Source organism: Triturus cristatus, chromosome 1_2, assembly GCF_964204655.1.
Source record: "Triturus cristatus chromosome 1_2, aTriCri1.1, whole genome shotgun sequence".
NCBI lineage: Eukaryota > Metazoa > Chordata > Amphibia > Caudata > Salamandridae > Triturus > Triturus cristatus.
In genome coordinates, this window is record NC_140580.1 from 486,491,719 (window position 1) to 486,506,998 (window position 15,280).

Consider the following 15,280-nt stretch of genomic DNA (forward strand, 5'->3'; position numbering starts at 1 on the left):
TTGCACATGGTCATCTAGGATGCCAGTTAATCCAAGTGCACCTTGCTTTCTGCATCATGTGGGGGGGGGTCTGAGACATGTGCTGTTACCTTGCCTGTGCCCTGTCCTGTACAGTCATTTGGGTGTCCATGTTAGTTGGCACTGATGATGAGTCTCAACATAGGAGTGTGAGTTTTCAAATGAACAGACTTGCAGCATGCATTAACAATGTTGTGGCCTCAGACATGATGTGCATGAGTTGGAGATATGCATAGTGCAGGGACGGTAGCTCAGGTTACAGTCAGATAACTCCAGGACAATGGAGCTGTGTTCCCACTACAGTCCCCTAATACTAGGCCTGGGCAGCAAATTCCGTTCCGTTCGCGGAATTTGCGGAATGTGGGTAATTTCGCGTTCCGCGGAGAACGCGAAATTGCCCAAAAATCTGCGTTCCGCGACTTCGCGAAATTTTTTGCTTGTTCGCGTTCTCAATATGCGTGTTCGCGAGATATTTCACCCCGAGCACGCAAACAGCGATCGCGAACAGGAAAAAAGTATCGCGAACAAGCAATTCCGCGTGTTCGCGGAATTTCTGCGTGTTCGCGGAGATTTTTTACCGTTTCGCGGAGATTTGCGGGACGCGATTACGCAAATTCCGCCCACCCCTACCTAATACACCCTTGCCTCTGAATCATGTGTGTCATCCAACACTGTGCCCATTCTCTGTGTGTTCAGCATAGTTTGGCCTCTGTGGCATAGTTCCCTGCCCTCATTTGTATTTCTCTGAAGTGTGCTACATGTGCCCATTGTACATGCTGACCCCATTTAGCTTGTGCATCCTCACACTGGGCAGTGCCTGTGTGTCTATGTACAACTATCTGTTGATGGTTGTTGGTCACAAATATGTGTTGGCAGCCTCACGAGGTGATGTGGAGTACATTTAGGAATTTGTGATGCACATTGGAGTAAACCCAGATTAAGTGGTGTCACTTCTTGATCTGTCTCAATCACATTGTCTCAGGTATGGGGGGTTTGTGCGGGCAACGCATACATGTCCAAATCTTATGTCTCCTTGCCGTGTTTGACCTGTGTGTGATAATTGTCTGGACAGACACTCAACATGCAGTGACCCAGTCAGGTTTTGCTGGGTTTAATGTTTGTGATTTGCAGCATGTGTCAAAAATGGAAATACATGGCTCATGCTCATCCATTTTTGCCACCAGTGTGTGGTCGAGATGCTATGTACTTTGGTCTGTGTGTGCTGACATCTGTGTGGACATTCTTGCTTGACTTGAGGGTGTCTCCTCAGTGCAGGTGCTCCTTATCCAGACACATTGCAGGCCCATTAGCTAATGCATTGTCCTGTGTTTGGACATGTGTGCCACTCCACATGACAGACAGTGGGTCACATGTGTTGCCAACTGTGTCATCATGGCACGGATGGCCATGTGACAGGTGGCATGATTCAAGTTTTCAGTCAATAAGTATTGTACCTTGGCACTGACTACACTTGTCAACATGTCTGCATTTTTCCTATGCTTCTTTTAGCTAGTTGGTTGTGAAGGACAATAATGTGCCTGCATGACAGATGTCTCCCAGGGAAGTGCAAAAGAAAGTACTTTTACACTTTCCGTGGACACGCAGGGACATTTCACTGGAAGGCACAGTTTGATTACCACTTGTCATCTGAATATACATATCCATGTTCACACAGTGTGTTTGCATGTGTGTAAGTCCTTGGTTGTTGCTGATACGAACTTACGAGTGTCAAGTCATCCAGACCACTGTGGTGCCATGTATATGTACTTACTTCTACACCATTTATTATTTACAGTGGCTTTTTAGAATTCGGCTGCCAGCTCATACAATGACTGTGTAAAAGTATGTTTGTGTGCACTTCATTGTGTGACTTCTGTCATGCAGGCAGATGTGTCTTTTGTTCACAAAGTGACACATTCTAAACATGTACATTGTGTAAAGTGTTGTGAGTCCTAAGGGCTTGCAATGTTTTTGGCTATGGTTTCCTAAGTACTCGCAGGTCTCAGAGTGTGGGGACACCTTCAGTATTGAGGTGTGTTATTTGGCCTTGGGTGCACCAATACTGTTTCTTTCACAGTGAACAAGAGGTGGCATGGATTAATATTCTTGCTGTGCTCAACTGTCCTCAGACACTAGCTTCTCAGTATAATTCAATATCAAGTTATTTGCTGTTGTGTCATGATCTCCATTGTTTCCAAGTGTCATGGTGGGTCAACCAACTGGGGAGTGCAGGGTTACATATGTGCGGACTATTCTAGATGTTACTCATGATGCATTTCCTGATATGCACTGTGACATTTTAATTGTGACTCATGTGTCTGTTGTATACAGGTGACTGATTATTTTCTGTCTCTTCACCTTGCCCACAGCATCATCGGAGGACACCGAGGGAGACACCTGCACGGACGTGGAGGAGGGATCCAGCACCGCTGCCACCACTGCTGCGGAGTCTGCGGGAGCATGTGGCACGGAGGGCGAGGGGAGTCAGGCGGAGGACCTGTCTAGTGACAACACTGACTACGACGCAGACGGGTCCGATGCTGAACTCCTCCAGGGGGCGGAGGCTGCTACGACACCTGGCAGCAGCACTACATCTGTCACCGCCCCCTCCATTCCCATCACAGCCCTCCCAGTTGCTCCGGTCCCTTCTGTCTGTGCTAGTCAACACCGTGTCTCCTTCGTGCCAGGCACCGCACCCCCTGCCCCTGTCCCCCCTGCTGCCCTCACTGCAAAGTCTGTGGACATTCTGCGACAGTTGCAGGTTGGACAGACATCGCTGCTGAATGTCCTCCATGGCCAGACCCGAATGATGACGCAGATGGTGTCGTACATGGAGGGCATGTCATCAGCGATGTCTGACCAACGGATGTTGCTGAGGTCCATGGACTCTTCACTGACGGCAGCAGTGAGTCTCCTGCAGCGCTTCGTCCCCCCCTACCCCTGCACCATCCACATTTCCCACTCCCATACCTGTCCTAAGCACACACAGACATTCACAAGCACGCACCCCACCAGACACAGCCAGCACACCACCACGTAAGGGCAAGCGCACTCCTCCTGGCACGCACACTCAGGGGGATGAGGACACACCCACTGGGTCTGGGGCACACAGGCATACATGCAGCCACAGTCCGAGGCCGCATGGCGCACTAACCAGTCCCTCCAAAGGCACTCCCCTCGGCTCCCCTACCACACCTCCAGAGAAAGAGGCCTACTTGGCTGTGCTGGGCCTCAGCCCCTCTGTCTCTCCAGCCCGCAAACGGGAACGGCACTCCATGGGTAGGGGAGTTGAGCCCCCCCTGTCCCCCCCCTCCCCCAGTAGCGCTGCACCCCATCACTCCGACCCTCCCCTTCTTTGAGGCTGTGTTGTCTTCAGGTGAAGGGGAGACACTTGACTACCTGGAAGCAGTGTGCAGCGCCGAGCTGACCTCCACCTTTGGCGCTGCCCCACCCCCTGTGGTGGAGGCATCCGTCCCTGCACCCACCACACCTACCCTTCCACCTCCTGTTCCTGCGGTGCCTGGTCCTTCCCCACATGATGCCCCCCCCAGTCGAGAAACCTGCGGGTTCTAATGTGCAGGCAAGCTAGGGGAGACGCGTGGCCATGTGTCCCCCTCAAGGACTTCATATCTGGACCATATGCCTTTGTTAATAGTGTCATTAACTACTTTTTCTTTTAATGCTGAATAAAGCATTTTGTTTTCCGTTTGAACACATTTGCATTTCAGGTATTGATGTGGGTGTTGATGGTCCCGGAGTTGGGGTGGTGGTAATGTGTTATGTGTCAGGAGAAAGTTGTCGTCTGATGCTAATGGGGTGGACCATGGTATCTGCCTGCCATCACAATGTCTCTGCAAGGTATATTTGGTCATGTGTGCTATTTGTGTTTGGAGACATTGTCCCAAGGACTGTTCCTTCCTCTGTGGCACCTGGCCTCTACCCTGCAGGGAGTAGCACTTTTGTAGTGCTGACCTGTGTCTTAATTTCCTTTGTTGGTGACGGATCCCTTCAACTATGGCAATGCCTGCTCAGCAATGTCTCCGGCTGCATCCTCTGTGCCATCCTTGCTAGTCACTGTACTTGTGTATTGAGTATTATGTCATGCCTTAATGGTGACAATCAGCATTTTCCACACTATGCATGTGTGTTATCCCAGCCTAGCACACATTTGGTACTTTTTCTGCAGGGTATTTGAGCACCTGACTGACAATTGTGGGCATTGTATCTGTGGGAAGTCCACCCTATTCCTTCCAGGAGAGGCAACATCTTGGTGGCTGTCTCGGCACCTGTACATTCCTATCAGTCCTGGGATGTGCGTGACAGTGTGTGTTCCCTTTGGCTCTCTTTAGTGTAGTGGGCATTGACATGAGTATACAGTCTTGTGGCATTATCTCTGTGTGTGCATTGTGCTGCATCCGCCAGGGGTGGGTATGCATGTGTCATTTGTCCTCACACCCACATGTGTGGTGTCATGCAATGGGGAAGGACATCCATCCTCATGGTAGTGGGACACTGCTGTCAGTGATGTGTTGTTATGAAACTATCAACATGATTGAACATTAGGAATGCGTTCATACACCCCCATGACTCTGTCCACTGCTGGGAGTCCCCTGCACCCACCCCACACATGTCTCTGTCCACTGCTGGGAGTGATATGCACCCACCCCTCATATGTCTGTCCACTGCTGGGAGTCCTCTGCACCCACCCCTCACATGTCCATGTCCACTGCTGGGAGTGATATGCACCCACCCCTCATATGTCTGTCAACTGCTGGGAGTCCTCTGCACCCACCCCTCACATGTCTGTCCACTGCTGGGAGTGATATGCACCCACCCCTCATATTGCAGGCCACTGCTGGGAGTCCTCTGCACCCACCCCTCACATGTCTCTGTCCACTGCTGGGAGTCTTCTGCACCCACCCCTCACATGTCTCTGGCCACTGCTGGGAGTGATATGCACCCACCCCTCACATGTCTGGGCACTGCTGGGAGTCCTCTGCACCCACCCCTCACATGTCTCTGTCCACTGCTGGGAGTGATATGCACCCACCCCTCATATGTCTGTCCACTGCTGGCAGTCCTCTGCACCCACCCCTCACATGTCTCTGTCCACTGCTGGGAATCCTCTGCACCCACCCCTCACATGTCTCTGTCCACTGCTGGGAGTCCTCTGCACCCACCCCTCACATGTCTCTGGCCACTGCTGGGAGTGATATGCACCCACCCCTCATATGTCTGGGCACTGCTGGGAGTCCTCTGCACCCACCCCTCACATGTCTCTGTCCACTGCTGGGAGTAATATGCACCCACCCCTTATATATGTCTGTCCACTGCTGGGAGTCCTCTGCACCCACCCCTCACATGTCTGTCCACTGCTGGGAGTGATATGCACCCACCCCTCATATGTCTGGCCACTGCTGGGAGTCCTCTGCACCCACCCCTCACATGTCTCTGTCCACTGCTGGGAGTGATATGCACCCACCCCTCATATGTCTGGCCACTGCTGGGAGTCCTCTGCACCCACCCCTCACATGTCTCTGTCCACTGCTGGGAGTCCTCTGCACCCACCCCTCACATGTCTATGTCCACTGCTGGGACTCCTTGGCAGACACCCACCCACCCACCCGCACCCTTGGTCCTGTACACTGCTGTCCTGGCCATGTACACACCCCAATATACTGGTTATATGCTGCACCAGGCCCTAATCCAACATTCGTGGCGTGTGTACGCCTTGTGTCACTAATGTACTGGTGCCCTAGAGGTACGGGTGATACGGTCCGTACCCACGCCCTCAGAGCGTGGGTACGGCCCGTACCACCATTGGTGTGGCGATGTAGGGGTATGCGTGGTACGCGCCCACGCCCTCAGAGCGTGGGTACGGCCCGTACCACCATTGGAGTGGTGATGTAGGGATACGCGCCGTACCCACGCCCTCAGAGCGTGGGTACGGCCCGTACCACCATTGGAGTGGTGAAGTAGGTGTACGCATGGTACAGGCTGTACGCACGCTCTGAGGGCGTGGGTACGGCGCGTACCCCTACATCACCACTCCAATGGTGGTACGGGCCGTACCCACGCTCTGAGGGCGTGGGTACAGCGCGTACCACGCGTACCCCTACATCACCACTCCAATGGTGGTACGGCCCGTAACCACGCCCTCAGAGCATGGGTACGGCCCGTACCACCATTGGAGTGGTGATGTAGGGGTACGCGTGGTACGCACCGTACCCACACCCTCAGAGCGTGGGTACGGCCCGTACCACCATTGGAGTGGTGATGTCGGGGTACGCGCCGTACCCACGCCCTCAGAGCGTGGGTACAGCCTGTAACACACGTACATCTAATTCACCACTCCAATGGTGGTACGAGCCGTACCCACGCTCTGAGGGCGTGGTTACAGGCCGTACCATCATTGTAGTGGTGATGAGTACGCGTTCGCGGGGATTGGTGGACACGCCTCCCGAAGTGACCAGACCCTGGAGGTAATGTTAGGACAGTATATGGCATTTTACAAATTTGGTGGAGGTTATGTTTCCTGCCCCTTGCCCCCCATTTGCCCCTGGGTGTTGTGCTGACCTTCTGCAGCGTCTGCGTCGGTTTCTGTGCACCGGGTCGTAGGCTAGGAGGGCCGGAACGACACGTAGGATGGGGTCCATGACTGTCCGTTGCGTCCCGCAGCTCCTTCTTTGCTTCGTCCTCACTTTCCCGGGAGTTTTTAGCTGCCGTAAAAAATGATCCGTGCGGAGTGACGTAGGCACGAATCGTACTTGCTGGTCCGTAGAACGCTGCCTGACTCCGTCCGGACGTCACGTACGCGATGTCCCGGATCAGAATTGTGGGTATTTTTTCGTCGCACGTAGTTTTTTACGAATTGTATGGAAATGGTATTTCTGTACGAATCTTACTTGCTGGTTTGTAAGGTGCATTTCCTGGGTACGAGTCGTACGGAGAATACGCTCCGTACGACCATTCGTACACGGGTTTTGCCGGATCAGAATCGGCACCTAAGCAATTACCAACAATATTTATCAATTAATAAATTATTATTAATGAAAAAGTCATGATTAATTAATTTAAATGAAATTACTTTCCACCCTCTACCCCAAAAAACACCAAAACACAAACCTAAAAATATTTACACAATTTCCATAACTAATTTTTCATTAATAAATTAATATCAGTGAACAACAAATCATTCATTAATTGTTTTAAAATTACTTCCCACCATTTACCACTATAAACCCCACAACTCACACATGAAAATTATTACACAATGTTTAAATATAAATATAAATATTAGTTAATTAATTATAAATAAATTACCTCCCACCGTATTCCCCTATAAATGCCACACAAATTTCGTAAAACATAACACAATTTACATAATTAACTAACAATGAATTAATTAATAACAATTAACACGCAACATATAAATAATTATTAAACAATTAATTTGCACAATCAACACTATACATAAATTAATCAATTAATCAAATATTATATTAAAAATATTATTAAATGTATTAAAATTAAATTACTTCCCACCTTAATAATTACCAATTAATTAATAATAATTAACATCCAATTAATCAGTAATTCATAACAAATTAATTCCCACAATTAACAATATAAAATATAAAATCAATACATATTAATTAATAAAAAATATTAATAAATCAATGATAATTAAATTACTTCCCACCCTATTACCCTATAAACCCACAACCCGCTCCTAAAAAAATGACACAACATATTTACCAATTAATTCATCAATAAAAATCAACAGCCATTTATTAATTAATTAAAAAATATTTCCAACAATTAACACTATAAAATCAAAAATAAATAAATACTAATAAATAAGAATTTAGATTCAATTTATTATAAATAAATTGCTTCCCACCCTATTCCCCTATAAACCTACATCCCGCTACGGAACTAAAACGCAAAATGTAATTAAAATAAAATTAATAACTACAAAAAAATGAACACATATATTAAAAAACAAAAGCAATACTTACACAAAAAAACAGAGCACATATATTTAAAATACATAACACTAACTAAAAAAATGATATTTTTAACAACAATATTTGTGCAAACCATATTAATGACTTCGATATTCTGGACCACGATATTCTTGCTGTCGATATTTCTGTTCCTTGATATTTCAAAGTCGATATCAGTGCAAGTCGATATTTGAAACTTGATATTCTGACTCTATAGGGCTGTTTTACCCACAATAGTCCCAAGGAATGCAGTAGATGGTAACTCCACTCTCTGCATCTCAAACAGGAGTCCTACTTAACTGTGCACTCGCAATACTGGACAACACTGTAAACAATGTCACTGCCAACATGGCCCAGTGCCGATGACCTAACTTGCCGTCTTGCCAGCCAGAAAGCTACAAAAGAAGTGCCAGTGGATCCCATTGGTTCCTCCAGGAGGGAGCTGCAAGATTCATATGACTGCGTTCTGCAATAACAGTCAGTTATTGCTAGCTGAGGGATATTTTACATAGAGACTGATCCAAGACGGTCACTGAGAGTTTGCATAGTCTTGTGAGCATTCAGTGATGGTGGCCATCTTGAACTAGTCATAACATATGGTGACCATGTTAACTTAGTCAAGGAAGATGATAGCGATCTCAGTCTATCCACTGCAGATGGCAGCCATCTTAGATTGGTCAAGAATGTTCATAGAAGTATTTATAGAAGTGGAAAATGACTGCAATTCCAACAACAGGGAGTCATGGCGAGTGCCTTTTCTCACAGGGTTGCTAACAAGGACTGTCAAACCGATGAGTGTTGCCCTTTCCTCTGAAGGTGCGATGGGCACTAGATGCTTTCATGACACATAGACAAAGACTGAAATCAACATTCGGGTCAGAGAGAAAAACATCCCAAAGACGTCTTGCACTGTCAGATCGGGCAAGCTCCCGGAACATGACATTGGTAGAGGGCAGACACATATTTGTGAGGGTTGCAATCCCAAAACAGTCTCTCAAAAATGTGACAGATTTGTTTATTTTTAATATTCAGAAACATGAGTGTCATTTGATAGCAGTTTTGCAGAATTATATGTAACTTACTGTACTTTTACTATGTTGTATCTGGGGACAGACAGTTTTCTCTTAATGTTGGTGGACATGTCTGGTCACTGTACCACCCTCACACAGGTAAAAGAGAAATAGAAGGCTAAATATACCCACTGAGTAACAGTCCCCCTGGTTGAGGTTTGCTATTTACCTTAGCTGAAGTATTTTATGTATGCTTTTTTTGGATTTGGGCTTATGAAGAGAAGGCTAAGCACATTAACATGAAGTGCTCTTGATATCCCCTGATTATCATGGGATGCTAGATAACTGCTAATCATAGTGAATGATAGCTGATTAATTTGCATACAAATTTCACAGAAAGTATATGCTAATAGTGCTTCCCATGAAACAATAGTCCTCTATTTTAAGAACCATTTAAATATCTATTGGTTCAATTCACTAAATTCACGTAAAAAAAGTTGGAAATGTACCACCGGGGTTTACACCTATAATTAGATTGTATTTCTCATCTTTCATTTAAATGATAAGGATACTATTTTAATTGTGGGAGTCTATGCTTGGCTGGGATATCTAACAATAACTAAATTAGACGTAATTTGTGTGTGCCTAAGGTGAAAATGGATATAGGGAGATTTACCAACCAAACAAATAAATTAGGAGACAGTTGCACCTTCTTCCTGTCTTCTTCTAGTTCATGAAACTCAGTCATGTAAAAGTCTTATTGACAAAATATTCCTGTAGCTGTGCAAATACTGGATTACCTTTTAACATTTGAATGATTAAGGTAATTATACATTAGAAAGGATCTCTGTGATGGTAGTTAAATATCTCTCAAACTGTACTTAATAAACCAAGATTTACTCACTGATAAAATGGAGACAAACACAAGTGGTCGATGGTCTGACATTCTCCCCAGACTGCAGTCATTTTAAGTGCATATATTATTCTATAAATATACAAAATTGTTTCTGTCCTGGGATTGCAACCTATTAAGGGAACCACTAATGTATTAAAGGTGTATAGCTATCGTGTTCAGTATTAGCCTATCTTATTTCTAAATTTGTCACACCTTTTCTTCATGCATCTAACAGAAGGGCTTTTGCCATATAGAGGGCAAGTTAACTTTAAAAAAAACTTGATTGGTTTTTCACCACTCCCCCAAGGATGGAGCAACAGCAAAAAACATGTAAGCAGATATCACGTGTGGCATATATCCAAATATGATATACTTAACAGGATAATACAGACTGACTTATCGTCTTAGCCACTTATCCGTTAGGTGTTGTACGTCGTACAACTCTCACTTGTAAATAAAGGGACCCCCTCAAAAGTGCGTAAGGTCTAGGAGTAAGAGGGGAAAGTGAACAATATAACACAGCAATAACTCCTCTCTGACCTATATTACTTTTTCCTCAGATTGAATCTGTGCATGGGTTGTACAATACTAATGTAGCATAGTCATTTTACATTTGAATCGATTAATACATAAACTTTTTGTTTTTTATAAAAATGTTCATTTTATTTTGAATATTCATTCCCAAGATTTAAAGTTTTCTTACAATTGTACACCAGATGAATTCATTTACTGATGTCAAACATTTCATTTCCTAAATTGATAAACGTATAATTTTTTAGATAGAAGAAAGACATTTTTATAACTATAATCTAAAATACAAAACAATCCTACTCAGCCAAGACTCCAACAGCACTCATAAACACACTCGTAACTCAATTATACTTTCATTTATACATAACAATTATACAATGTGGGTGTCAGGAGTATCAGGATGGTAAAGACATCTTCAGTAGTTGATATAGATGACACAATTCTTAATGGGTTTGGGCGCACGTGGTCTACGCGCATTTCGGTGGGATAGTATGGATTAAAACCACCTTCATCAGGACCTCGCCCACTTAGGATATGGGGACAACAGACTTGTGCTGGGTAGGGATACCTAAAAATGCAACAAAAGGGAATACATTTATTTTTTAATTTATTTATTTTTTTATATATAAAATGTTTTTTAATCTACCCATGCTAGAACAAAAAACTTTTAATTTTAGGTGGTGTATCAATGCGTAGTGGGTGAAGGCCTCAGAATGGAGGAAAGAACAACCTTAGTGGCTGCACCCATCATATAGTGCATTCTAGTCATAATCGGCGTGATCCATACATTTAAAAATCAATGAGCCGTGAGAGATAGGATTAGAAAGCAAAAGTTTTTTGCCCGGAAACACTTATGTGTCCCAAAAAGAGAAGACATAGCTATGTACTTTCGATTGCTCATAAAAGATATCTACTTAACAATGAGCTGTAACAATATAGTGTCCCTTACTGTTCAAACGGTCAGACAGGATGTTCCTAATTGAAATTTCAATTGCAGCAATATGGCACGTACAACTCTCACCCAGTTAAACTCAAGCCAGTATGTTTTAACATCTCATCTAGAGCAAGTAGCAGGAAGCAAGTACTGTGAAGCCACATGTTACTTCTCCCGTAGGCCACATGCAGTTGGTTGTTGGGGGCATGCGCGGGTGAGGGCCCATTTTATGTGTTGAATTCCCACATGTCTTGGACTCTAGTGGGACTGGGACCCAGGTTGCAACCTGAAGAATCAGAGAGATATCCGTGCCAGGGGGTAGTATCAGCCAAGCGTCTGAGGTTCTCAACCAAGTATGTAGGCAATCTCTAAATCACCAGGGTGGCGCAGTCCTGTGCCCCACAACTCATGGGAGCAAAAGACACACAATTGATGGACAGAATGCAGAACAAATCAAAACATTCACCCCCATTCAAGAGATCTGGGTTAAATCCATCATTCTTTTGCTCACCATGCCAACCCAGTTTAGACCTGGCCATATGCAAATCAGTCTTGACCCTGTGCCTCATGGGAACAGTACAGCCCGAACTGCCAAGCCAGGTCCTCCGTGGACTGGAAAACAAGCATCCTAGAACCAGTTTCGGGGTTTCACCCCTCTTCAGCCAGGATAGCTTGATTCCAGTGGCACCGTGAGCCCGTGACCCACGTCTGTGCATACCCGGAGCACTTAGGGTGAGAAAGCAAAAGACACACAATTGATGGATGGAATGCAGAACAAATCAAAACATTAACCCCCAGTCAAGAGATCTGGGTTAAATCCATCATTCTTTTGCTCACCATGCTAACCCAGTTTAGACCTGGCCATATGCAAATCAGTCTTGACCGTGTGCCTCATGGGAACAGTCCAGCCCGAACTGCCAATCCAGGTCCTCCGTGGACCGGAAACAAGCATCCTAGGACCGTTTTGGGGTTTCACCCCTCTTCAATCAATCAATTAATCAGATCATTTGTAAAGCACGCTACTCACCCGTGGGGGTCTCAAGGCGCTGGGGGAGGGGGGATGCTGCTACTGCTCAAATAGCCAGGTCTTGAGTAGTCTTCTGAAGGTTAGCAGGTCCTGGGTCTGCCGTAGGAGGATGGGGAGGGTGCTCCAAGTCTAGGCGGCGTGGTGGGAGAACGATCTGCCGCCGTTGGTCGCTCTTCGGATGTGGGGGACGGTGGCGAGGGAGAGGTCGGCGGAGAGGAGCTGGTGGTTGGGGCTGTAGAAGGGGAGACGTCTATTGAGGTATGCTGGACCGGTGTCGTGGAGTGCCTTGTGTGCATGGGTGAGGAGCTTGAAGGTGATCCTCTTGCTGACGGGGAGCCAGCGCAGGTCTTTCAGGTGGGGTGTGTAGTGGCTGTGGCAGGGGATGTCGAGGACCAGGCGTGGAGAGGCGTTCTGAATGCGTTGTAGTCGTTTGAGGAGTTTGGATGAGGCTCCTGCGTATTTTCAGCCAGGATAGCTTGATTCAAGTGGCACACTGAGCCCGGGACCTACGTCTGGGCATACCCGGAGCACTTAAGTCGAGAAAGCAAAAGACGCACAATTGAGGGACGGAATGCAGAACAAATCAAAACATTCACCCCCTGTCAAGAGATCTGGGTTAAATCCATCATTCTTTTGCACACCATGCTAACCCAGTTTAGACCTGGCCATGTGCAAATCAGTCTTGACCCTGTGCCTCATGGGAACAGTCCAGCCCAAACTGCCAAGCCAGGTCCTCCGTGGACTGGAAACAAGCATCCTAGGAGCGGTTTCGGGGTTTCACCCCTCTTCAGCCAGGATAGCTTGATTCCAGTGGCACAGTGGCGTAGTGGGCAAAAGAACGATGGATTTAACCCAGATCTTTTGACTGGGGAGAATGTTTGCATTGTCAGCATTCCGTCCATCATTTGTTTGCTATAACACTTTTCGCCCTAAGTGGGATGGGTATGCCCAGACGTGGGTCCCTTGCTCACTGTGCCACTGGATTCAAGCTAGCCTGGCTGAAGAAGGGTGACATACCCTGAAACCGGTCCCAGGATGCTTGTTTCTGGTCCAGGTAGGACCTGGCCTGGCAGTTCAGTCTGGACTGTTCCCATGGGGCACAGGGTCAAGACTGATTTTCAAATGGCCGGTTCCAAACTGGGGCGGTGTAGTGGTCCAAAGAACGATGGATTTAACGCAGATCTTTTGACTGGGGAGAATGTTTGCATTGTCAGCATTCCGTTCATCATTTGTTTGCTATAACACTTTTCGCCCTAAGTGGGATGGGTATGCCCAGACGTGGGTCCCTTGCTCACTGTGCCACTGGATTCAAGGTAGCCTGGCTGAAGATGGGTGACATACCCTGAAACTGGTCCCAGGATGCTTGTTTCTGGTCCGGGGAGGACCTGGCCTGGCAGTTCGGTCTTGACTGTTCCCATGGGGCACAGGGTCAAGACTGATTTGCATATGGCTGGGTCCAAAATGGGGTGGCGTAGTGGGCCAATGAGCGATGGATTTAACCCAGATCTTTTGACTGGAGAAGAATGTTTGCATTGTCAGCATTCCAGCCATCATTTGTTTGCTATAACTACAAATCATGGGGGTCTATCATCACCCCCTCCATATCTTCTTTAGGACATATAGTAGCTCATCCCATTGGTCCTCATGGAATAACTCCTTAGGGCCTGTTCTCTTCTCTGCGACTTACTCCTCCCTTCTGCTTCAGACCAGAACTGGGTTGCTGAGCTCTGGGCTAAACTCGATGCTGGTCATGCAGATTTCCAACTCATGCTGATGCAGCCCTTCGCCAGGAGGAACAGGAGATCGGAGAAAAGTGTTGCTGCTTTTATCCTGTAGGCTCTCGGGGAGGTGCCTATCAGGTAGGACTCAATGGCTGTCAACTGTGGCCTCCCTGTGATCCTTGCCGTTACTCTTCTAACTGTATTGCAGTATTGTCTTAGTGAGGAACAATCTCATAGGACATGCTGAAAGTCTGAGGGGAAGTTTAGGCAGAGCACCCCGATCAGTGAGCGCCCCAGGGAAGAGGTAGCCTCTTTTCTCAGGTGCTAGATAGGCCTTGTGTAGAATATTCAACTGTATAAAGCGAAATCTCACATTCAGAAACACCTTTCGAGTGTATTCCAAAGCTCTGCCATTCTTTAGCATAAACAAAACCCTCCCTGAGAGTCTCTCTCAGGATGCCCGCAAGGGCTGTAAGGTCAAGGTAGTATATTCTCGAATTACTCTGAGCAACCAGGTTACAAATCTTTGACTGTGCCCCATTGTGTGTAGCACTTGGAGCAGGGTGCCAGTGGGATATATAGTCAGGGTAACATCTCAGCATCACCTAAGGTATTCTCTAACCCTCTCATACTGTAGAAACTGGCCTTGTGGGAGATTGAACTGATCATTCAGCTCCTTGAGGTTCATAAGCACATCTTCTTGGTACAAAACCCCCTGAGTGTGGAGACCCGCTCCCTCCCATGTCTCCAACTCCCGGGTTGAAAGTGTTCCTTTCTCGATTGGCAATCCACATATGAGCAGAACGTGGCAAATGGGAGCAAAGTCCTTGTGCAAGTGAAACCATTTTTGCACAGGGTTATGGCAATGGTTAAAAGGTGAGGTGTCCGCTCCCTCTTTTTCCTTCCAGGGAATAGGAGTGCGTCCAGTGTCCCTTCCTGTGCTTGGGTGGCTGAGCCTCCTGGAGATGAGTTCCTGCCAACCATTGGGCAAGCCACTGAAGCTGGCCTGGTAGATAATATCCAAAGAAATCATGAGCACCGCAGCCACCATTATCATGCGGCAGTCTCAACATGTCCAGTTGTAGGCACCTTCACTCTGTTCCCCATATAAAGGTATTCAGTAGCCCATCAAATT